The 26,032-nt window shown below is 33.2% G+C and overlaps 1 protein-coding gene across 1 annotated transcript in view; it reads left to right on the forward strand.

Annotated features, from left to right (window-relative positions):
- Window positions 1-26,032, forward strand: part of Eys (EGF-like photoreceptor maintenance factor) — a 1,574,159-nt gene that overhangs the window by 558,731 nt on the left and 989,396 nt on the right.

The following is a 26,032-nucleotide window of genomic DNA, read 5'->3' on the forward strand; positions in this document are numbered from 1 at the left end:
TTACAAAATATCTATCAGAAGTAACAAAAAAACCCAGTTGTTTAGATGACACAATAAATTCCATATTATAATTACTTTTATACAATACATAAGATTTGGTCAAAAGAAAATTCTCATGTAGCAATAATATATTCTGAAACCACCCATATCATTCACTGATTTTCTATTGGAACATTTTTAAATAGCTGTGTAAAATTTCATCATGAGGTTATGGTGACTCTCAGATTTATGAATCTATATATTTTCCAATGTGTCACTATTGTCAAAATACTGAAATGACCAGTGATGGACACATTTTGAAACATTTGTTGTAATTTCCTTGGGGCCAATTTTTAAAGTGGCCTTCATGGAAAAATGCATGTATGTGTGTTTGTCTTTAACTACACTTTGAGTAATTGTTCATAGCATTTGGCTAAATGGCTTGCAAAAGATGTCATTTTCTATATTTAGGAAAAATTTTCAGTTTTCCAATCAGTATTGTAATTCTAATGACAGAATTCCAAAAATTATTGTAATTTGGAGGGCATTTAAAAATGCCCCAATACTACTGGATACTGTTATTCTTTCTAGGTCATTTGTTTGATGAAAAAAAATATGCCTCTCTTAGTATGCATGTCATTGCCTGCTAGAGAAGCAAACATTAGTGCGGTTAAACCTTTATTTGTTTCACATAATTATTCCCTCTAGAGAAAATAATTCTATATAAATTATCAAAAAGAACAATAGTCCAAAACAAATATATATATGTGTGTGTATTTGTGTATGCATTAAGATAGCCATTTGTTATTTATGTTACTAAAGTATTAAACCAAATGATAGCTATCAGGAAAATTATTAAATAGATTTTAGTACATATTTTTCATGAAAAATATAGGTATGGCTTATTCATTTTTTTCTGTGTATTCAAACACATATAAAATTTTGTATTTGTGGAATGTATTCTTCATGAAGAATTGAATTATTTTGCGATGAATTACTGAAAATGATGTTAATAAGTAGAAGAAAATCACGGACATAACTGTATAGAAAATTATATTTTCTTACATTGTGAAAATGTCAGTGTTTTTACAGATGGATGCATATAGAATAAATTAAATATATAAAAGATAATTTACAAACTTGGTGTGGTGGCTCATAACAGAAATCCCAGGTACTTGAGATGTTGAGGCCTGAGGATGCAAAGTATGAGGCTAGCCTCAGTAACTAAGTAATACCTTGTATACCTCATCCAAAAATTTTTTTTTTAAAAATTAAAAAAAATGGTTATACAACTCAGATCATTCCCACTCTTCAAACCTAAGAACTGCAAAAAAAAGTAATTTACAAAATACATAAGATTACAAAATTAGAGAAATTATTATTTTTTCATTCTTATATTCCAAACTTAAAAAAAATACTAATAGAGTTTTACAGTAAAAGAAATAATTTGATTATGAGCCCAAAAGAAGTGGAGTTCTATTTTACATGTTACTTACATTTTAAGGTGAAAAAATATATGCCTCTCTTTTAGTACATATATGCCTCACCCTAATATAGGCCTTATTTATTTACAACTAAAATGATAACTTTCCTACTTACAGCACTTATTTTCTCTAGCCTGTCACATAGTTTTCAATGTTATTATTTGCACTTTTATACAAAATAGAATTCAAACTTCTCATTGTATGTTACATATAAAATTATTTTATGTTTAAGGTAAATATTCACATACTCAATTTCCTGGGTTGAATTCCATCTCTCAGTCACAGGTTGTTCTTCAAGAGGCAACTTATCGTCCATGTGGTTAAATTTTGTTATTGATAAAATGAGAATACAAATGCTAACTAAGCTTGGTGCCAGGCTATTAACACACTGAGTGCCTGGTACTTAAATTTCAATGAGATTTAATGATAAAATGATTTTTATTATGATCTTGGTACTCATCATCTTGGTGTTAAACTCCTACTCAAGTTACCTTAAATTTTTAGCTCCATTATTTGGGTAATTAACTCTATTATTTTATAACATTTTAAGGAACTGTCTTTTACACACACACACACACACACACACACACACATACACACACACACTTCTTTTTATTATTGCCACACTCCAATTCCCATAATTGACCACCTGGACTATTATTCCCATTCCTGTTTTGTACATGTTTTCAATTATCTGATACACTGCTCAACCTCCATATAATAGAAAATATCACTTATATCTAGTAATAAGATGGAGCCAGCTTGTATGGCTCACAGCAGCTGAGTACTAAATTTTTATGAATTTTGTGAGCTGGTTGACATAATTTTGGTTCATGGAAAATAAAAAAGATGGGAGGCTTTCATCAGCAGGATTATAAAATACAAAGAATATGACTCTGCTTGCTCTTTTTTTCTTGAGAACCAAATACATTCTTAACATCCCCTCATTCCAGCTAGCACCCATTGACTCACTCATTTTTAGATATCTATGGGTTTAGACATTTGAAACCCTGAACCCCCAAATCAACTTTTTCTACTCTACAGTTGTTCTGGTTGGGTCCTTTAGTCATAGCAGTGAAAAGGCTGAGTAAAACACAGTCCTAAAACATTAAGATCAAATGTTTTCTTTTGATATTAAAGTCAAAAGCAGCTGGAGGTGGGGCGGATAAAGGAAGAATAGAAGAAAAATCAGTGGAGTAGACAAAGGCGAATAAATGGAAGAGAAGAAGGAAAGAACAGGGAAAGTCTGTGGAATAAATCTGACCTAAATTTCCTACATACTGATATGAATATAGAACAGTGAATCTCATCATCATGTGCATCTACAGGACACTAACTAAACAAAAACTAAACAAGGACTAGCCAGGCATGGCGGCATACACCTGTAATCCTGGAGACTCTGAATACTGAAACAGGAGGATTGCAAATTCAAGGCCAGCCTCAGTGACTTAGCCTGACCCTAAGCCATGTATCAAGACCCTGTTTCAACAACAACAACAACAAAACAGAAAAGAAAAATTAGCAGAAAGATCAGTAGAGTGGAAGCAAGGTAGGAGAAGCCCTGGGGACTGAATTATAACAAATTATAATAAATGCTTTTAAAATTATATCAAAATGAATTCTATTATCATATATAACTAAAAAGAACCAATAATTTTTTTAAAAAAATTAAGATGAAACGTTAAGCAATTACAGAATATTATTTTTCTATTGCAGTTTATGATCTATAAATAAATTTCAAATGTATTTATTTGACTTGTTCATTAACTAACCTGTCAATTTGAGATTATCCATTGGAAACAGATTAGGCAACAATATAACCCTCAGTTCTAACTATTTACCAGCAAATGCCATAAAGTTTTTCTTCTTTATGGCTGAGTAATAGTCCATTGTGTACATATATCTCACATTTTCTTTATCTATTCATCTGTTGAAAGTCACCTAAGTTGACTTCATAGCTTGACTATTGTGAATTGTGCTGCTACAAACATTGATGTGGCTGCATCACTGTCATATGTGGATTTAAAATCTTTTGGATATATACTAAGGAGTGGGATAGCAGAATCAAATGGTTGTTCCCTTCCTAGTTTTTTGAGGAACCTCCATACTGCTTTCCAGAATGGTTGCACTAATTTGCAGTCCCATCAGCAATGTGTGAATGTACTTTTTTCCCGACATCTGGACCAACATTTATTGTTACTTGTATGCTTGATAATTGCCATTCTGACAGGAGTTATATGAAATACAATGTGGCTTTAATTTGCATTTCTCTAATTGCTAGAAAGGTTGAACATCTTTTCAAACACTTTTTGACCATTCGTGTTTCTTCTTTTTTATGTGTCCATTTAGTTTCTTTGCCCATTTATTGATGGGGTCATTTGGTTTCCTGTGTGTTCCTGTTAGTTTTTGAGTTCTTTGTGCATCCTGGATATTAATGCCTTGAGGAGCAGGTGGCAAAGATTTTCTTCCCTTCTTTTGGCTCTCTCTTCATATCCTTAATTATTTCCTTTGCAGTGAAGAAGATTTTTAAGTAGATGCTATGCCACATATTAATTTTAGATTTTACTTAATATGCTTTAGTAGTCTTGTTAATGAAGTTAAATCCGGAGCCAACATGTTGGAGTGTTGGGCCTACATGTTCTTCTAGTTGTTGCAGGTTTCTGATCTAATGCCTAGGTCTTTGATCCACCTTGAGTTGAGTTGTGTGCATGGTGAGAGATGGAGGTTAAATTTCATTCTACTACATATGTAATTCCAGTTTTCCCAGCACCATTTGTTAAAAACATATATTTTTCTCCAAGGTGTTTTTGACACCTTTCTCTAGTGTCAGATAACTGTATTTATGTGGGTTTCTCTCTGTTCCTTCTATTCTATCCCATTGGTCTTCATGTCTGTTTTGGTGCCAAGATTATGCTGTTTTTGTTACTATAGCTCTGTAGTATAATTTGAAGTCTGGTATTGTGATGTTTCCTGCTTTTCTTTTTTTCTGCTAAGGATTGCTTTGGTTATTGTGGGTCTCTTATTTTCCCAAATGAATTCATAACTGCTTACTCTAGTTCTGTGAAGAAGGCCCTTGGAATTTTTAAAAAATATTTATTTTTTTACTTGTAGTTGGACATAATACCTTTATTTTACTTATTTACTTTTATGTGGTGCTGAGGATCGAACCCAGGGCCTCACATTTGACAATATTAATTCTGCCTTTTCAAGAACATAGGAGGTCTTTCCATTTTCTGTGGTCATCTGTAATTTATTTATTTAGTGTTCTGTAGTTTTCATTGTAGAGTTTATTGTCACCTCTTTTGTTAGATTGATTCATAATTATTTTATTTTTTTTGAAACTATTGTGAATGAAATAATTTTCCTTATTTCTTTTTCCAGAGACTCAAATTAATGGAGTATAGGAACGCAACTGATTTATAGGTCTTAATTTTGCATGCTTCTACTTTGCTGAATTCATTTGTGATCTCTAGAAATATTCTGATATAGTTTTGTGTCTTCTAAATACAGGATTATGTCACCAGCAAACAGATAATATGAGTTCTTTTCCCGTTTGCGTCCATTTAATTTCCTCTCTTGACTGATAGCTCTGGCTTAAGTTTCAAAGTCTGTGTTGGATAGGATCAACAAAAAAATGGGCATACTTGTCTTGCTTCTGTTTTTAGAGAAAATTCTTTCAGTTTTTCTCCATTAAGAAAAATGTTGACCTTGGGTTTATCATATGCAGCCTTTACAAAGTTGAGGTTATTTTCTTTATCCCTAGCTTTTTTAGTATTTCAATCATGAATTAATGCTGTACTTTTTCAAATGCTTTTTCTGCATGTATTGAGATAATCATGTGATTCTTGTACTTAAGACTATTTATGCAGTGCATTATATTTATTGATTTCTGTATGTTGAAAAAAACCTTCATTGTGGGGTGAAACTCACTTTATTATGGTGTCCTATCTTTTAAATATGTTTTTGTATGTGGTTTGCCCATATTTTATTAAGAATTTTTGCACTTATGTTCATCAAGGATATTGATCTGAAATTTTCTTTCCTTGATGTATCTTTGTCTGGTCTGGGTATCAGGGTGATACTTGCTTTGTAGAATGAGTTTGACAGTGTTCCTGCCTTTTCTATTTTATGAAATAATTTGAAAATGATTGCTATTATTTTTAAAGTTCTGGTAAAACTCAAGTGAGAATCTATCTGAGCTCTTGGGCTTTTCTTTCTTGAAAGAGTTGTGACAGCTGCTTCAATTTCATTCCTTGAAATTGATCTGTTTAGATTCTCTATATCCTTCTGGTTCAATTTGGATAGGTCATATTTCTCTAGGAATTTGTTCATATCTTCACAATTTTCTAGCTTATTGGAATATAAATTTTCAAGGTAGTTTTTAATAAATCTCTGAATTTCAGTAGTATATGGAGTGATATTTACTTTTTTCAACTTAGATTTAGATAATTTAAGTTATTTACCTGTTTCTTTTCATTAGTTTGTTTGAGGGTTTATCAATTTTGTTTATCCTTTTAGAAAACCAACTATAGATTTTTTGTATGTGGTTTGATCCTTTGCATTTTTTTTAAAATCTCAATATCATTTATTTCATCTCTGGTTTTAATTATTTCCAGTCTTCCACTAATTTTGGTATTGGTTTGTTCTTCTTTTTCTAGGGCCTTGAGATGTAATGTTAGATTATTTATTTGGTATCTATTTTAATGTATGAGCTCAATCTTATGAATTTTCCTTTTAGAACTGCCTTCATATTGTTCCAGAGATTTTGTATGTTGTATCATTCTTCTCATTTACTTCTAAGAATTTTTTTTTATTTCTTCCCTTATTCATGATTCAAAAGTGTATTATTTAATCTACAGTGTTAAAGTGACTTCTTTTTTAATACTATTTTCATTACAAATTTTATTCCATTATTACTTAATGGGATGCAAGATATTATATCTATTTTATGTATTTGCTAAGATTTGTTTTGTGAGATATAGTATTGTCTATTTTATAAAATGTTCCATATGTTGCTAAGAAGAAAGTGAATTCTGCCATTGATGGACATAATATTCTATAGATATCTGTTAGGTTCAAATTATCAGTTGTATTTTTTTAGTTCTATAAATCCTTTACTTAATTTTTGTTTGGATGGTCTATCTAGTGGTAAAAGAGGCATGCTAAATTTGCCCAGTATTATTTTATTGTGATTTATTTTCTTCCTAATATTGAGAAAGCTTTATTTTATATTCATAGATGATCCATTGATTGGGGCATATATATTTATAATCATTATATCTTATTCATATGATTTCATTAAGCAATATGACCTGACCTTCTTTGTCTCTTCTGATTAATCTTGGCTTGAATTTCACCTTATCTGATATGTGAAAAGCAACCCCTACCTGTTTATAGTTCTCATGTGAATGTTATATTTTTTTCCCATTCTTTCACCTTCAGTCTGAATATTTTTGCCTGTGAGGTGATTCTCTTGCAGACAGCAGATTGTTGGATCATTTTTAAAACTGAATCTTGGACTGGGGTTGTAGCTCAGCATTTGAGCGCTTGCCTAGCATGTGCAAGGCCCTGAGTTTGATCCTCAGCACCACATAAATAAATAAATAAATAAATAAATAATATATATATATATATATATATATATATATATATATATATATATAATATACCTAAACCTATCAACCTATATCTTTTGATTGAAAAGTTTAGAACATTTATATTCAATGGTATTATTATTTATAGGTGATTTTTATTTCCTTCCAATTTGAATTATTTTTAATGTTTAAATTGAACTTGATTCTCATTTAATTGGCTATTCTTCTAGTGTAATTCATCCATCTGCTAGTTTTCATTTTTTATTTTTCACTTCTTCTGCATGAAACTTTTTATTGAGTTTGTTTTGTAATGCAGATTTTCTAATCATGAATTCTTTTAGCTTTTGTTTAACATGGAATGTTTTTATTTTATATTCAATTCCAAAGATAAAGTTTGCTTGGTGTAGTATTATTGGTTGGCATCTATTTTCTTTCAAAAATTGGTATATATTATTCCAAACCTTCCTGGATTTTAGGGTCTGGCTTGAGAAGTCAGTTTTAATCCAGATTTGTTTTTCTCTAAATGTAACTGGTCAATTTTCTCTTGCAGCTTTTCAAATTCTTTTTTAATCTGTATGTTAGGAATTTCCATAATAAAGTGTCTTGGAGTAGATCTATTGTGATTTTTTATATTTGTAGTCCTATATGCCTAATATATTAATTTCCATCTCATTGCTAATGTTTGGGAAATTATCTGACAATATTTTATTTAAAAGATTATGCATTTCTTTTGTTTGTATTTCAGAGACTTCTTCTCTCACAATAAACCTTAAATTTGGCCTTTTAATGTTATCCCATATTTCTTGAATATTCTGTTTATGGTCCCTTAATGTTTTTTCTTTATGGTCAACTTTTTTGTCAAGATTATATACTTTTATCTTTGAGGTCTAAAAATCTGTCTTCTAAGTGGTATAATCTATCAATGATAATTTCTATTCAATTTTTAACTTGGTTTATTGATTTTTTTTCATTTTGAAGATTTCCATTTGGCTCTTTTTTAGAATCTCTATCTTTTTTATTGAAGTGGTCTTTTACATCCTGTATTTTCTCTCTGATATGATTTCTTAAATCTTAGCTCATAGAACAGTTTAACTATTATTTTAGCTTTTTTGCTGCTTTTACTAAAGGATCTGACCAGAACAACTATAGAGGAAGAAAAGTTTGCTTGAGGGTTCATGGTTTACAGAGGTCTTAGTCTATAGAAGGGTGGTTCCATTTCTCAGGGCTGGACATGAGGCTGAATCAACACCATGGCACAGTGTGTGGCAGAGGAAAGCAGGTCATATCATGGTGATTAAGAAACAGAGAGACTCCACTTGCCAGATACAAATATTTACACCAAAATTATGTCCTAATTCTCACTTCCTCCAGCCACACCCTACCACTTGAGGTTACCAATCAGTTAATCCTTCTCAAGGGATTAAATCACTGATGGTTTAAGACTCTTATAACCCAATCATTTCTCCTTGAACCTTCTTTTATTGTCTCACCTGTGAACTTTTGGGGACACCTCAAACCATAACAACTATAAATTTTCTAAATTTCTTCTCTGACTTTCCTTAACTGTGGTGTCAATCAAATATATTTTTGATGCATTTTAGATTGTTTAGAATGGTTTGTACCCTTGATTTTTTATATTGTTTATATATCTACTTATCTATTTATCTAATAATGTAATTCTGACATATATGTGTGTGTGTGTGTGTGTATAAGTTTTCGGTGGACACAACATCTTTATTTTTTTTTATGTGGTGCTGAGGATGGAACCCAGTGCCCCGTGCATGCCAAGCGAGTGTGTTACCGTTGAGCCACATCCCCAGACCCAATTCTGACTTCTTTAAAGCAAAGGACTATATTGTGACCTTCTTTCTCTTAAAAATTCTGGGTTGAATGAATATCCAGACAATGACATCTTAAGTAAATGGGTTACCTCTGTCAATGTGAATATCAGAACTATTTAAAGAGATGATAGTTAGCCTTATTTGCTTCAGAGCAAAGCCTCATTCTATTCAACCTTATTAAAAAAACAAAATCTTGTTGCAATTGTTCTCTATCATTTCTTAAATTCAGGTATAAAACTGTACTAAAATTCTGGAATAGGTTAAAATTAATCCTTAAGTTTGGTAAACTTACTACAGCCTGAAATGAAAGCTAAATGGGGGAGAAAGAAAGATGGAGCAAAAAGGAGAGAAAAAAAGAGAGATAGTAAGAGAGAAAAAGAAAAGTTATAAAAGAATAATTTACATCAAGGTAGAAAGGAGAAATAGATGAATAATTTGTATTTGAGGTGGTAGCAGATAATGCAATAAGATGAGTAGGGGGTAAGAGGAGCAGATACAAACTATAGCTAGAAAAACAAAGAAAGGAAGATTGTTTGCAGTTAATGTTTCAAACCACTAGATAAAATAGTTTCAAATGGGTTGAAGGTACCATGTTGGCTATTAGGGTAACAATTATTATTCAAATTAAAAAGTTATTTATATGGATAAAGTTGATGTTAGGATTATTTATAGTAAACCATGTCTAGTTGAAGAAATATATTGTTGAATTCTGGTTTGAATTTCATTGGGGTTTGGATATTTAGTGGATATCCATCCGTCTTTGGCTGTGGGCCTCTCCTGAGTTGCAGTGGCACAGGAGCCAATTCCTTTGTGGCTATGAAACTTCCACCACCAGCTTTTCGTGTGTCAGCTGAGCAGTCTCCAGCTGACTACTCAGAGGGTGCAGTGTTGTGAGTTGGCTATTTATATTGTGTGAAGTAGTTCAGGATGTAGGCTCTGGAGTGTCCCTGTATACCTGCCTCTCTCTATGGGATTCTTTTCACAGTAATGAATATCCTGGTGGCTGTCAGTGAGCCCAAAAACTCTGGTTGTGAGTTGCCAGGTATTCTGTGGTACAGAAATATTTCCCTGACTGACACCACTCTCTGAAGCACTCTGTATTGATGGGTCTCAGGTGGTTCACCTGGACTCTAGTTCCCACTATTCCATGTTGTGAATGGCAGGTATTGATTTTCTCTGTTTACTAAGTCTAATGCAAAGTCCTGTAAGTATCGGAACAATGCCTTGTCACTTGTCTATTATGATCATGGGTCAGGCTGTGTACCAGTTAAGACTGGTATCAGCCCCTTCCTGCTGAATAGACTCTGGTAATTTTCCTCCATGTCTCTATGTCATTGGATATTCAGGCAGCTTCCCTTAGGTACTCAAGATACTGGGAACCTTCCCTAGGCTTTCCACAATGCTTCCTGTGATACCTTTCTCCAAAGTTAGTGGTAGGAGCTTGATGAATCCACTTTTCTCTGTCAGGGCCAAAGCTTTGTTGTTGGTGAGTTACTCTGAGTTAAGTAAACAGACACTGTGCAGAGCTTTCACCACTGTCTGTGTTGCAGAGGCTGAGAAGCATTAGGTACAATTCCTAACAATTTTCCACCAGCCTATTCTGTTTCCCAAATTTATGGTGAGGGGGAGGGAGAAGAGGCTTCAGCAATATTCCCCTAGTAGCATCCCTCTAGAAGTTCTTTCTGGAAAATTCTTAAGAACTCCTGCTGCAGGTGAGTTCCCTCTGGTTTAATTTGCACCTGTCTGGGCATGTGAAGAAACTGTATTGACATAAGGGAGTGACTAGGGGGTGACTGAGCTCCTCAAAATGGCTAAGAACCCCTTTCTCTAGTTTCTTTTTATGATTTAGTTTTAAGCTGTTTGTTCTGTCTTAAGGTTTGTTTGTCTTTCCAAATGTTTTTAAGTGGGTAAACCTAAGACATTTTCCACTCTTTCAACTCCCCTCACCTTTCTCTCTGTTGCCCCTACCCCCTTCTCATCCACAGGTTTGGGTTTGAGGTCTGGGGACTAAGAGTATGTTTTCTACTCTGGTAATCTATCTTTCAGTCTCTTCAGGTATCAGAATTTGTAATATTGAGTCTTAGAGCATTTATTTTGTCACCCACTTCTCGGATTCTGCTTTCCTTCACTGCCTCCTTTCAGTGTTGTGAGGAGATGATACTCTCTGCCTAGCTCACTTCTGCCATCTTCCTGTGTCTTAACTGGTTTTAAAATTAAACATGATAGATACATTTTTAAAATGCCACTATTGAACAATATTATACCTTACCAAGCAATGAAAAATGTGCAGCTCATAAGTCATTGTCTATGTTTTGCATAAATAAAATGTATGCTATTGATTTAAGGATTAAAACATGCACTTCAATTAAGATGTTTTCTTGATGTTAGAATATTAACTCAGAATTTACTGAGGTCATTGGGTACTTTTAATCATGGATTTTTAAATTCTATGACAAAACTGATTGTTTAAAGTGTATTTCTTGTTTGACATAATTGCAAAATTAGGCACATGGAAAGCAATGGAAATTTATTAATTAAAAAAAGTTCTCAATTTTTCCATTTTGTCCTGAATTAGGAATAATAGTAGCCAGAGGTGAGTTTAGTATAAATTTAATGAGTTTAAGCTTTAGGTTCATTATGGTTTGGATGTGAGGTATTCCCAAAAATCTCATGTGTGAGAAAATGCTAGAAGGTTTCCAGGAGAAATGATTGGACTGTGAGAGCCTTAACTCATCAGTGATCAATTCCCTGATGGGATTAGCTGAGTGGTAACTGAAGGTGGGTAGGATATGGCTGAAGGAAGTGGGTCATTGTAGGAATGCCTTTAGGGTATGTATTTTGTATCTGGCAGATGAAGTTTCTCTTTCCTACTTTCTGTTCATCATGTGAGCTTCTTCCCTCTGCCACACTTTTCTGCCTTGAGGTTCTGCCTTGCCTCAAGCTCTAATGAATGGAGTTGAAACTGAGACTTCTGAAACTGTAAGCCTTCAAATGTACTCTTCCCTTTAATTGTTCTGGTCAAGTGTATTAGAGCAGTGAAAACACTGACTAAAACAAGTCCCATCACTTGATAAGAGTTCTTCTAATGTCTTTTTCCTAATTTTTAAATTGTAATTCTGTGGGTGTTTTTAATTTAAGAAGGTCTCCACAATCATATAACTTTCAGATCCTTTTTATTTTTTTCTGAAAAAGTACATTTATTTTCCACTCTGTGTGTTGGTTGGCAGGGTGGGCTGAATGATCCGCAGGTCTGCCTTTTTTTCCCAAATGGTTTCTCTGATGTGTTCAAATGACTCACAGAAACTAAACCAGTCCTATGTCAGTGTCTGCATATAAACTAAGGAATAAGAATAAACAATATCTTAATTTCCATCACCACCCTGTTTGGGGGCCTATTCAAATGAAAAATACTTACTTTAAACTTTTCATTGAGCTCAAATTTCTTGGTATAATTGCCAAAGAAGAGAAACATGCACCCCAAATATCACCAAATAAAACAACACAAAAGATAAAAATTAGTTATGAATGTGTGCATTTATTTCTGAGATTCTGTTTTGTTTTATTGATTTACATATGTGTTTTTCTGAGCATATTATGAAATTTTGGTTACTACTATTTTGTATTATATTTTGAAGTGAGGTTATCTGATGCTTCCTGTTTTAATCTTAGAGCTTACTTTACTTTCACTATTAAACATTAGCATATTAAACATCTTTTATAGTTTCACATGAATTTTAGGATTTTTTTCTATTTCTGTGAAGAATATTGATATTTTGATGGGGATTACATTGACACTCTAGATTACTTTGGGTTGGGTAGTATGATTATTTTAACAATACTAACTCTTCCAGTCCATTGACACAGCATATTTTTCAATTTATTTGTGTACTCTGCTTTTTTAATCAGTGTTTTACAGTTTTCACTGTAGAGATCTTTCACCTCCTTGGTCAGATTTATTCCTAGTTATAATTTTATTTGTAGCTATTGTAAATAGAACATATCTTAGTCCACTTTTATTTGCTATGACCAAAATATATGAGAAGAATACCTTGGAGGAGGAAAAGTTTATTTTGTTTCATAGTTTTAGACATCTCAGTTGATGCTTGGCCAACTCCATTGCTCTGGATCTGAGGTGAGACAGAACATTATGGCAGAAGGGCATAGCAAAGGACTCATGCTCAGCTCATGAAAGCCAGAAAGCAGAGAGAAGGATGGAGACCATGGTTAGATGTATGTTCAGACCATACCTTCAGTGACCCATCTTTTCCAGTTGTGTCCCACCTGCCTATAGTTACCAATCAAGAGTCCATTCATCTGTCAGTGGATTATTCCACTGATAAAGTTAGAGCCATAATCATTTCTGAAAAGCCCCACCTCTAAACCTTGCTGTATTGGGGATCCATTTTCAACATATAAGCTTTTCAGAGAATACTCCAAATCCAAACCATAACAATATGATTTTCTTGATTTCTGTTTCAGCTAATAGACTATTGACATAAAAAAATGCCACTCAACTTTGTACATTGAATTTGTATTGGAAATTTCATTGAATTAATTCATTAGTTCTATGTTTTTGGTGGATTCTCTAGTTTTCTGTATTATGTCTGCTAACAAGGGCAGCTTCTGCTCTTCCAATTTAGGTACTCTTTATTTTCCCCCCTTGCCTAGAATTTCCACTACTTTGTGGAACAAAATTGATGTGAGTGGGCATCCTTTTCTAATTCCAGATTTTAGAGAAAAAGTTTTCAACTTTTCCCCATTTCATATAATGTTAGTTGTGGGTTCATCATACAAAATATCATGGTACATTTCTTTATACCTAATTTATTTTAAAGGAATAGGAAATCCTATCTAATTTCTTCTGCTTCTATTGAGATTATTATCTGGTTTGTCCTTTATTCTTTTTATATGTTGTATCAGACATTAATTTTGCCTATGTTGAATCATGTTTGCATCCATGGTATATACCCCTTAATCATAGATAGCATTGTCTTCAATTGTACTGTTAGATTCATTTTGTTAGTATTTTGCAGAGGATTTTTGCATCTATGTTCATGAGAGATAGTGACCTATAGTTTCCTTTTTCTGTTGTGTATATTGTCTATTCTATCTGATTTGTAAAATATGTTTGTAATGTTCAATTAAATTGAATAAGCTATGCATAATTAGAAAAAAGTCTGAATTTGTCTTTATATATAATAAACCACAAAAATAATCTTAATTATCTCAATTCTCATACTGACATGTTTGAAGGTGGAGTGTGGTGGCATTAGATTGTTGAAATACTAAAGTGAACACTCTAACTGCACATAAGAATATTCTAGACTATCATTCAGACTAGTTTAGAATAATTATTTCTAAAGTATATCCTTTATGCAAATTAGAATTCAGTAAATGAATAGTGGTATTTTTAACCCTCACAATAATCTTATAAGATAGAAAATTTTAGTTTATATTGGCTAATATAGGTTTGATTTTAGTTTTATGAGATGTATCTGATATAAAAATCATATCAATTTAATATATAATACTTGATGAGTTTTGGTATATGATTTCCAATAATACTATCTCTACAGTCAATGTAATAAACTACACATCACCTGAGGTTTTTGTGTGTATAAAATTTTATTCTCATTGGGCAGCAAACACCCATTCCCCTCTCCCCCAAGCTGATAGCTACTATTCTATTCTTAATTTCTATATCTTCATTTAGATATCTCACAAAAGTCAAATCATGCAGTATTTGTTTTGACTGTAGAAGAACCTATTAACTAAGCAGTACTTTAAATAATGAGTTATTTTCTGCACTATATTAGCCACAGATCAAGTAATTTGTCTGAAATAAAACTTCCTGATTTGGTTAGTGTTAATGTGACTCAGGAAATTATAAGATGCATGCATGTGCCTGTATGTGTAAAGTTCATAAGTTCTGACAATATTAATTAACATATTAATTATAGTCAAAACATAGGGTGCTAAGACAATAAGTTACCATCTATTTATTAGAAAGGGAATCTAAGTCAAATATAAGCATTGTTATAAAAATTAAGATTTTCTATTTTCTGATCTTTCATTTCTAACTGGCCCTCATTTGCCTATTTGTACTTAACACATATACTGTGTATCTTTACATTAAGTAATTTCTCACTTTCCAAAGCTCTGCACATAGTTGCCTAATTAAACACATGCCTCATTTCACATGGCTTTTATGACTCCTTCATTTACCATGATCTAAAAACAATAAGCAATATATATGGCTCAGAATATTGTTTCTGTATGTGTTAGCAATTTTGTGAAAGGCATTTTTAATATCTTCTTCAAAAGATTTTTCTAATGACATAGTAATTGTTTTTATGACTTTTCCAATGAACTACAAAGTCCTCTAATGTCAACCTACATCCCTGTGATAATGAAGTCTGAGAGAGAGAAGCCCTCATTTAAATGTGGCCTGATATTGAGGAGTTGCCCTCATACTTTTCATAAAAGAGGTATGAGAAAAAGGAGGAGAGACAAGATTTAAATGAACATCATTATCATCATCATCATTTTATCATCAAATATTTATTGATACTTGTCCTTGGCCCAAAGCTATAGGATTACTGTAATGAATTTTAAAAACCTCTGTCCAATACTGAGGTGTCCAATTACTTAGACAGGAAAAAACTAAACCATCAGTACAAGTTCTATGAAGAAATTTTGGAAAAAAAAATAGGTTACATAATATGCATATGAACTCTTTCCAAACAATTTATGATAATGGTAAAATGATTGTTAATTAAATGCTTAACCCATGCTTGTTCAATCTGGTATTTACAATATCTAGTACGTAGATACTGCCAATCTTTTTGTTAATAATATTTTGCTAAGAACTATAATTTTCTTTCAACTCATTATTATTGTTTTTGATCAAAAGTTAAAAAGTGATCCTAAAAGTATATTTGTTTCCTGGAAATTATTTCATAGGTCAGGCTTGTTGTGGGGCAGGTCACTCAGAAAACATACCAAGTCCCAGTTTTGTCCAAATTGAAGAGTCTTTATCTAGCTGGCTTTTTTCTAGCGACAGCTCCCTGCAGGACCCATAAGTGTCTCTGGAAGGAACAGCCCCAAGTCTGAGCATTTTTGGATATTTAAAGGCAAAAACACATCTGGGATGATAAGCTGCAAGAAAGCAGGTACATGTGGAGACAAGTGCATGGAGTACTGCATACATGACATACATTAAGGGCCTCTGAGTGGCCTGCCACTCCTCTCATGCTAAGCATGTGAGCAGCAGGCTGCTTACCCTGTAGGCACAGCCCTGGGCATGAGGCCAGGTATTGCAGTCCCTGAGCTTGCTCCATGGCCCCATCATTGACTGGTTGCTGCAAGGACAGTTAGCAGAAATTGCACTGGTGGCTGCCTGTAATTTGCTTAGCTACTGCCTGAGTATGTATACATGGTAACTGCACAATAAAATCAGACCTGCTTCCTGCTTGATCTCCAGAGGTCTTGATTAGTGACTCCGCAGCCACACTCTCCTGGACCCTGTTCCATGGACCTCCTCGCTGGACAAGAGAGACCCCACTCAGGTACAGAAGCTGTATTGGGCAGTTAGTGAGACAATGCAATGGGTACATTGGTATTTCCCATGAGACTTTCCAAGTTGGCATAGTATCAAGCAAGCAGAAGGGAAGTGGGTCAAAATGACCCTAGTTCAATACAAGTTAGAGAATGGTTACTAACACCTAGATAATCAATATCTGACAAGGTACATTGTCCAAGGAAAATGGAAAACAATTAGAACAATTCTACATTGTATAAGAATTGCTATTTTGTGTTGCCAAGTATGTTATGCTAGATAACTATTAATGGGTACAGAGGTAGCTCTTTCCCATAGGAAAAGAATTTCTTACATGATATGGAGTCTCAGGGCAAAAGGGACTCTGGTCATTGCCCATATAGCCTGGCCCATAACAGACTTCTCAGAAGACTCTGATATTTACATACAGGCAATTTATTGGAGAAAGTTCTCAACAATAATGCCTGTGAAGGAGAAAAGGCTGTGAGCTGAAAAAGAAAGGTGTTGAGCTAAAATGTAGCTATAAATGAATCCACACTTGATCTCTCAGGGGACTCTGAAGTGGATGGGAGCCCTTCAGAGTGATCCAGATTGAGCCACCTCCAAATATCCCACAGAAATCAGTGAAGAAAGACCTACACTTGGACAAACATTTGACGTTAGCCAAGAGCAGCAATTCAATTTATGGGGAAAAATTCAGCACTGAACCGTTGGTAGGCAACTACTCTGACATTTGGGGGAAATTAATACTTCTTCTTTAAATGGGAAACTGCAATGATAACTTTACCTACTGCTCAGCAACCCCATGTGCTGCTCAAATCTACTTGTTTCCTAAAGTAAATATACCTTATCAGGAAACTATTCTCCAAAATTCTGAGTTGTAACTTCCTGGGAAAATGTACAAGAGGAAAATTACTGGAAAAACTACAATTTCTATCACAAAACTGGTCTGCAGCAGATAATAATTTTCCTTTTTTCCTCTGCAATTCATATAACTTCATTCTCAGCTAGCAAATATGCTTATCAAGAGGGTTACCTAATTAGGTAACCTAGACCCTTTTGCCTAAAAGTTCTGATCTCTTAGTAAGGCCATGGTTTTCCTGTTTGTCCATTTCTGGTGATGTTGAGCAAAGGACTGCCAACACATATTCCAGTAAAACTCGTTAATGCCGAGGTTCTCATCCCTGCCCTTATTTTTAACAGCACTATACTTCCTACTAATCATCAGCATCAGTTACTTTGATATCATAATCAGCTAGCACTGTTATAACCAAATGTCATAGGCTGGGTAGCTTATACATAATAGAAATTTATTTCTTATGGTTTAAAACACTGAAAAGTCCAAGATAAAGTTGGCAATAGATTCAGTGTCTCTTCAGGACCACTTTCTGATTCACAAATGACACCTTCTAGCTATGTCCTTGCAGACTGGAAAGACTTATTTTATAAGGGTATAAATTCCACAAGGAAGAGGCTTCATGACCTAATTATTTTCCAAAAGGCTGTTTTTCCTAATGTCGTCACCTTAAGGGTTAGGATTTCAACATGTAATTTGGAAGGACACAAACTTCCAGTTAATACAACCTGTAAGGAACCTTTGCCTTCACCTGATTATTTCTTGGCATGCAGAGCACAGAGAAGCCACACATTTAAAAAAGAAGTCGTATGGTTTCCCTTGAAGCAAGAATTCCTCCTCTGGTAATCAGGGAATCCAGTATATGGAGCCTATATTTTCAGGAAAGCAAAGCACAAATTCCCCAATTGTATGCAAAAAATGATGGCACATGGGCTCACTTATACATTTATCTCTTGGTTCACTAGTCCATTCATTGAACCTTTTGATGACTGGTCATCATTTAATAACTGTTGGTTTAGAGTATACACTGGGTCTTCCAATGTGGTATCCTTTCCTTACAATGTCTCTTATCCAAACTGGCACTTCAGTTGCATCTACCAATTTTTGCATAGTTTGAAATATTATAAAAACAGTAGATACCATGAATATCTTATCATTACTATATAAAGTAAGCTCCTTGCTTGAATGGCATATTATGAGAAACTTGGTGAATCAAGACTATATTGGCCCTTGGTAATGATGCTGATCAAAACCCTGTTGTCAGGAAAGATAAAAAAAGACATACTGTACCTGGTGTGTAGGTCAATTCTAGTTAAAATGAGCCACTGTTTCTCCAATTCAGTGTAATCCACTGACCAACAAGAGCAGATAGTTTTGGTTAATATTTCTAAAATGTAGAAAAGTTGTTAGAAACAGTTCCTATATTAGTGTTGTAACACAGGAATACATATGCTTGGCCCATGAATAATCTTTACATCTGCCCTTCTTTTCATACTTATTATCCTACCATGGCAACAGACTATAAATTATGTTAACTGGCTTAGCTTTGTCTATGTGATTACTAAATATCTCTGCTGAGGCAAATATAGATATTACCATGTATTACAAAAGCCTTCAATTTTAAATCTCACACCCATTAGTTCAAATCTCCTTTCCTGTATTTCCCTGATCCATATTATCTCATTATCTCATTCCTTCAGGCCAGTCAGATCATTTGCCAGTACCTATAACCCCATGCATATTCTTATCTTGACGTCTATTTCTCCCAGTAGAGAAATACCAAATCCTCTAAAATCTGCCAACTGAAGGGTTTCCTTTTCATTTTCCTTTCCTGGACAATCTCTGAATGAGAGTCTAGGAAATCAGTAGTCCATTTTCTTTTCTTTTCGTGCTCATGTAGCAAGTCAACCCACTCATGACCCACACTCAAGCTTTTTCTTTCTTCTTCATATGGTTATACGAAAGGCCCCTTATAGTCATAGTAGAGCTATAAGAAATGAATAACACTGGATAGGGGATCTACTTGTGATCTTTAAACTAATCACATCTGACACCTGATGGACTATTGATAATAGATTGCTGCTGGTTCTGACCAATGTACTGAAAATTTTGTCCATATTGATAATTAACAATCTATTGGACCCAGAATTATGTCAGAAATATTTTTTTTCAGTTTCAGATAAACTCTCAACTATATATGGCTTGGCCTTGGTCCAGAGCCCTAGGGTCTCTGATTCAATTTCTGGCACTTGCTATAAACACCACACAACATTTTTATCCACTGCTGATACTTACAATGCCATTGAGGCTTTTGAGATATATGGCCTAAATGACAAAACAGCGTGTACAGCTGCCTGGAACTGCTACAGAGTTCTGTTAATTTAGTAAAATTCTCATCCATTATCTCTATAAATATATCTTCTGCCATGTTGTCTTTCCCTTTTACTGTAGGGATTCCAAGTGCAAGGAAATTAGAAGTTTTCACATCCCTTAGATGCTCTATTTTGTTTTCTTATTCTTTTTTTTTTCATTTGGGGGTTTCATTATCAATAGTTTATGATGAGGTTTTCAAGTTCACTGGTTCTTAATATGCTCAATCCTCTGATAATCTTATTATATCAATTCTTCATCTATAAGTATTACCTTTCTTGCATTTCCACTTGGATTTTTATAGTTTATCTCTCTCTTTTAAATTCCTCATTGGTTCATTCATTTGTCTACATTCTCTAATGCACTTTTTACATTTTTTTCATATTTTAAATAATGCTATTTTATATTTGATCTCTGAAAATTTTAACTGCAATTTTCTTTTTAGTTTTTATTCTATTAATTTCTTCTTTTGTTTTTGTTTACTTCTTCTCTGTTCATGTATACCTTATAATTTTTGGCTGACCTATTTAAACAATAAGATTGCATGTATTCCTAGCATATTTCTTAAAAAATAACTTTAGCTGTACTGCCTAACTGAAAATATTTTATATAATTATTGAAATATTTTAATGAATTATTGCATTAATAAAATATCTTGTTAAAAATTCTCATTATGGTTTAATGAAGCTGTTATTATTTAGCTATATTTTATAATTCAAAATGGTCAGACATAACTTTTAATTTTCAAAGTCATTGATTCTGAACTATGTGATTATTGTATGCCTATATTAATTTGATTAGATCATTCATAAGGATCACCCTACTGTGTAAATTGTAATAGTTTTTTTAAAATATTGCTATAATTTGTGTATAATAAAAACTCGATAAGCAGACTGTTTTAATCATGGACTACATTAAAAGTTTTGTATTTGACAATTTATAAGAGTTAAAAATAATAGGTATGATCTCTGTGTTCAAATAGTAATTGAGAATGAAAGACAAGACCAGAATTCAAAAACAATATACTTTAAGGAACATCCAATAATTGTTACAAGTTAATTTTTATTAGGCAATATCAAAGGGCATTTTAAAAATGAGTTACAATTTTAGTAAAATCTTAAATAAAAATAGAGATTAGAAGATTACATTCATACTGAGTAATCAGGAACAAACAAAGATTAAAAAAAAAAGTAAATGTTTAATTCTAATCTAGTTCAAGGATATCAGTGGTCCCATACCTACTATGTTTAGAATTATCTATCTCGGTTTTCATTGTTGTTTTTCTTTTGAATAGCTTACCAGGCCTTTTCCAGGTAGAATCAGATTTGGGATTCTATATTTTTAAAATCTCTACAGGTAGAAAGAACAACAAAAGTCTCCACAGTAATCCTATTATCCAACAAGGTATATATAACCAAGGGATTACAGTACTAACTAATAATAAAACAGCGGAAAGGAAGACACGAATGACCTAGAAGATTTGGCTTTAGCCTATGGAAACTACATTTAACTCAAGCTATAGTAAGGAGAGTTCATAATATTTAAATGTTTTTTATTGATACATAATATTGTTGCATATCATTCAGCCATTAAAAAATGAAATCCTATTACCTCTAATAACATGAATAAACCCAGAGAATATATTATAATGTATTTTGTTAGGGTATCACATGTAAAATGAAAAAATATTAAGAATTAGGATAATGGCTCTGAAAAATTTGTCTAATATATAAGGCTAATCTGTAGGAAAATTTGGGTGAAGAAAATTTGGAAAGAAAGTTTAAAAAAAAAAAAAAAAGGCCAGGAACATTGGCACACACCTGTAATCCCAGTGGCTCTGGAGACTGAGGCAGGAGGGTAGTAAGTTCAAAGCCAGCCTCAGCAAAAGGAAGGTGCTAAGCAATTCAGTAAGACCCTGTCTTTAAATAAATAAAATACAAAATAGGGCTGGGTATGTGGCTCACTGGTTGAGTAGTTGAGTGACCCTGTGTTCAATTCCTATTAGGTAGTACAAAGAAAAAAAAAAGAAGAAGAAGAAGAAGAAGAAGAAAATCTGTGTATAAGATAGATAATTGAGAAATAGGTGGAAATATGGGTATACATATATTTATAAACATATATTGTCCTATTAAAATATTGCTTATGAATGTAATTCTTTTACTGGTTATACCTCTTAGTTTATGAACTTCAATGGCTTAGGTTTTTGTTGTTGTTTTGTTCTTTGTTTTCAAAGTGCTGGGGATTAAACCCAGGATTTTGCATTTGTTAGGCAAGCACTCTACCACTGAGCTACATCCCCAGCCTCTAATAGCTTGTTTTTAAAATGGATTCTTTTACTTCCAATGTAAAAAAAAAAAAAAAAAAGAAAGAAAGAAGGAAAGAAAGAAAGAGAGAGAAAGAGAGAGGAACAAAAAATATATATAAGCAAATATTGAGGAAAACAAGTAAAGAGGGTTTTGGCATAATTAGGGACATGGAAAGGCCCCAAAGTCCATTGGAAAACTATAAAATCTATTTTAAAAGCAATAGGTTCTATCCAGCTTCAATACAATCCCCAACAAAATACCAATGACATTCTTCACAGAACTAGAAAACACAGTCTTAAAATGAATTTGGAAGAACAAATGACCCAGAATAGCCAAAACAATTCTAAGGCTAGAACACTGCTGAAGGTATCACAATACCAGATTTTTAGTTATACTACAGAGTTATAGTAAAAAAAAAATAAGAAATAAATAAAAATTTAAATAACATGATCACATGATACTGGCATAGACACAGACACAGACCAATAAAATAAAATAAAATAAAATAGAAAACTCAATCAAACACAGATACAACAATTTGATCCTCAAAATAGTCATCAAAGGGGCTGGGGATGTGGCTCAAGCGGTAGCGTGCTCGCCTGCTATGCATGCGGCCCGGGTTCGATCCTCAGCACCACATACAAACAAAGATGTTGTGTCCGCCGAAAACTAAAAAATAAGTATTAAAAAATTCTCTCTCTCTCTCTCTCTCTCTCTCTCTCTCTCTCTCTCTCTCTCTCTCTCCTCTCTCAAAAAAAAAAAAATATTCATCAAAAACATACATTGCAAAAAACAGCTTTTTTTTTTTCTATTTACAAGTAGTGCTGGGAAAACTGGTTATCCATATGCAAAAGAATGAGACTAGTTTTTTTTAATCTCTCTCCCTGCACAAACTTCAACTCAAAATGAATCAATGAGGTAGGCATTAGACCAGAAACTTTGTGACTCCTAGAAAAGCCATAGGGTCAACACTCTCAAAATATAGGCAGAGGCAATGACTCAATAGGACTCCTAAAGCTTAGAAATAATACCAATAATTAATAGATGAGATAAAATCAAATTAAAAAGCTCCTTATCAACAAAGGAAACAATTAAGAATGTGAAGAAATAACCTACAGAACAGGTAAGAAATTTTTGCTCTCTACTTTTCTGACAAACAATTAGTATCCAGAATGAAGAAATCAAAAACTTAACATCAAAAAAAAAAAAAAAAGAAAGAAAAAGAAAGAAAGAAAGAAAGAACCCAGTTAATAAATGGGTAAATAAAGTAAATAGACACTTCCAAAAAGAAGAAATATAAATGGCCAACAAATATATGAAAATATGTTCAAAATCTTTAGCAATCAAAGAATCAAAGAATTGCAAATAAAAGCTACAGTAGGATTTTTATCTCATTTTAGTTAAGATGAGAGGAATCAAGAATACAAGAAGTAATAAATACTGGTGAGGATGTGGGGACAAAAAGAACATTTTTATACTCTTGATGGAATTTTAAATTAGTGCAACACTATTAAAATTAGTATGGAGTTTTCTCAAAAGAGTAGAAATGGAATCATCATATGTCCCAGATATACCAGAATTAAAGTATACAGAATTAAAATCAGCATAATATTAGCAACACAGGGATACTCATGTTTGTAGCAGTACAATTAACAATAGCCAAATTATGAAAGTAGTCTAGATTTCCATCAAGGAATGGCTAAACAAAATGTGGTATATATACACAATGGAGTTTTACTCAGTCATTAAAGAAGAATGAAATTATGTCATTTTCAGGACATTTATGGAATTTAAAAGCATTTTGTTAAATAAATAGTTTACAAATGAGAAACTTAAATCTTGGATGGGCTGGTTCTTATGTATGGGAAATACTTTGGAACCAAGTTCAATACCCTCCACAACTTCTTTCTTTTCCATGAATCATTGAAGTCTCTTTGTTTGCCAGGGAAAATTGGTAGAAATACCATTGAATACTCCCCTTGGCCACACAAGGTATGACTTCAGGTATGCTTGAGCTTTACTGAAGGCACCATCCGTCTTTTCAGATTCCAGTTCTCACCGTTGCAAAGAATAGCAGTTTCTCCCCACTCTCAAGGACTGCTTTATTCTCACTTGGGAAGAGTCAGGCCTTCTAAAGAAAAACAAATACAAAAGTGACATGTAAAACAAAATATAAACTCACACAACACATTCAGCAGTGATTTGTTTTTTAACAAACATTTGAGTGGATGCATTATTGAATAGTCAGGCCAAATACACGGCATCTTAGAACTATGCATGTAATGGAGAAAGACAGATACAAATATTTTTTTTACAATAAGCATATTTTATATAATGCTAGAAGTTGATCACTAAGAAAAAAATAGAATAGAACACTGGAGATTGTATGTGAGTAAGGAGATGCAATCTTAAACAGTGTGGTTGAATAAACAAGGTCTTGTGTCATGTGGGAAGGGAGCAGTGTTGGTAGGGGAACAAAAGTACTGAGAATCTGTGTGAAGAATACACATAAAGCTTTTGAAGGAGCATTAAGGAGGTCAATGAAACTGCAACAGGAGAGTTATCAACAGTGAGAAGATGAAGTTAAACAAGTAAAAGGGAAGCTGCCATTCATCGTGCTGAAGGACTATGATGTTAAAGATCACAAAATAATGGTTTACAGGGAACATAATGTTTCAATCAGTGAATTTTTACATTTTTATGCTATCTGGAGTCCACTTAAGATGTCAAATTATAACCACAATTTTACTTAATACAGGTTTAGGAAGAAAAAAAGCTTTAATGTAATCTTGAAGATATTTTCTGTTGTTAAATTGAGACTCTGCCTTCTGAGGGGAGAACATTTGAACAAGAGAGAGCAGTATCTTTTTGTCAATTCTCCTTGTCTCCAAACAATGGATTCCTACTTTCCCATTTCCTTTTAACATATGGCCTCCAACCTGTCCTTTTTTTTCATAAATTGATCATTTCTTTGTCACTAAAAGTTTTAACACTGACTTATCAGCATTGCACATGGTTATACAAACAGACATTTCACTCAGCTTTTTATTTGGAAGAAGAATGCTTTTGGAAACACCTAAATGAAATTAAACATAATTTAAGTGAGGAATTTTTTTACCAGGAGAATGAGTGCAGTTGAATGTTAAATATATCCCAGACATCAGGAGAGTAGGTTTCAATAAAATTTTACTATATTGTCTCAAAGAACTCATGATGCACTAATAAATAATTTTCATTTATAGATAGAAGTTTGATTGATTAGTGTGCCTGTACTAATTATTATTTTCACAAATATATGCTCCTGTGAAGGAACATTAATTTATTTTCATCCCTTTTAGGTTGACTTAGTCATATGATTTTGTTGGGTCACTGGAATGTAGGTAGGAGATTTAAAAACCACCCATGTTGCATTGACTAAACCAAGTCACATGACTAAGCCCAACATAAATGTGATAGGAAATGCCCTTTTACTTCTTGAACAATTATGCCAATATCCCAGATAGAGTATACTCCATTAACCTTGGCCCAGAGTGAACACATTAGGAAGTATCATCTGTAGCTTACCATAGTCATATAGGCTAGTAGAATATAAATCTGTGAGTCATAAATATGAAATTTGTGTACCTGATTGATAGCAAATGGCCTATGTGTCAGTTATGATCATATTCTTCATCTTAATAAGCTTTTCTTTATTCCCAACTAGATTTATATTCTTGGCTGCAAGAACCATGTTTCTTTGATTTGCTTATTTTGTTTTGTTTCATTTTGGGGTCCTGGTGGGGATTAAACCCTGGACCTGGGGCATTCTAGGGAAGTACTCTACCATGGAGCTACATTTCAACTCAGGTGCCATGGCTTTTGGTTAGTATCTACTGTATTACTCAGAACACCCATGTGTGCTCATATCACCATAGTGTCAGGGAAGGTAATTCAAAATACTAATTTGAAGCCCAGGTCAGAAAAAAAACATGATTTGAAATCTGATCTTTCCATAAAGTGATCTGAAAGCTTTATTTAAACTCTCTAAACCCTTATTTACTCACC

This window comes from Urocitellus parryii, chromosome 8, assembly GCF_045843805.1.
Source record: "Urocitellus parryii isolate mUroPar1 chromosome 8, mUroPar1.hap1, whole genome shotgun sequence".
NCBI classification, from domain to species: Eukaryota; Metazoa; Chordata; class Mammalia; order Rodentia; family Sciuridae; genus Urocitellus; species Urocitellus parryii.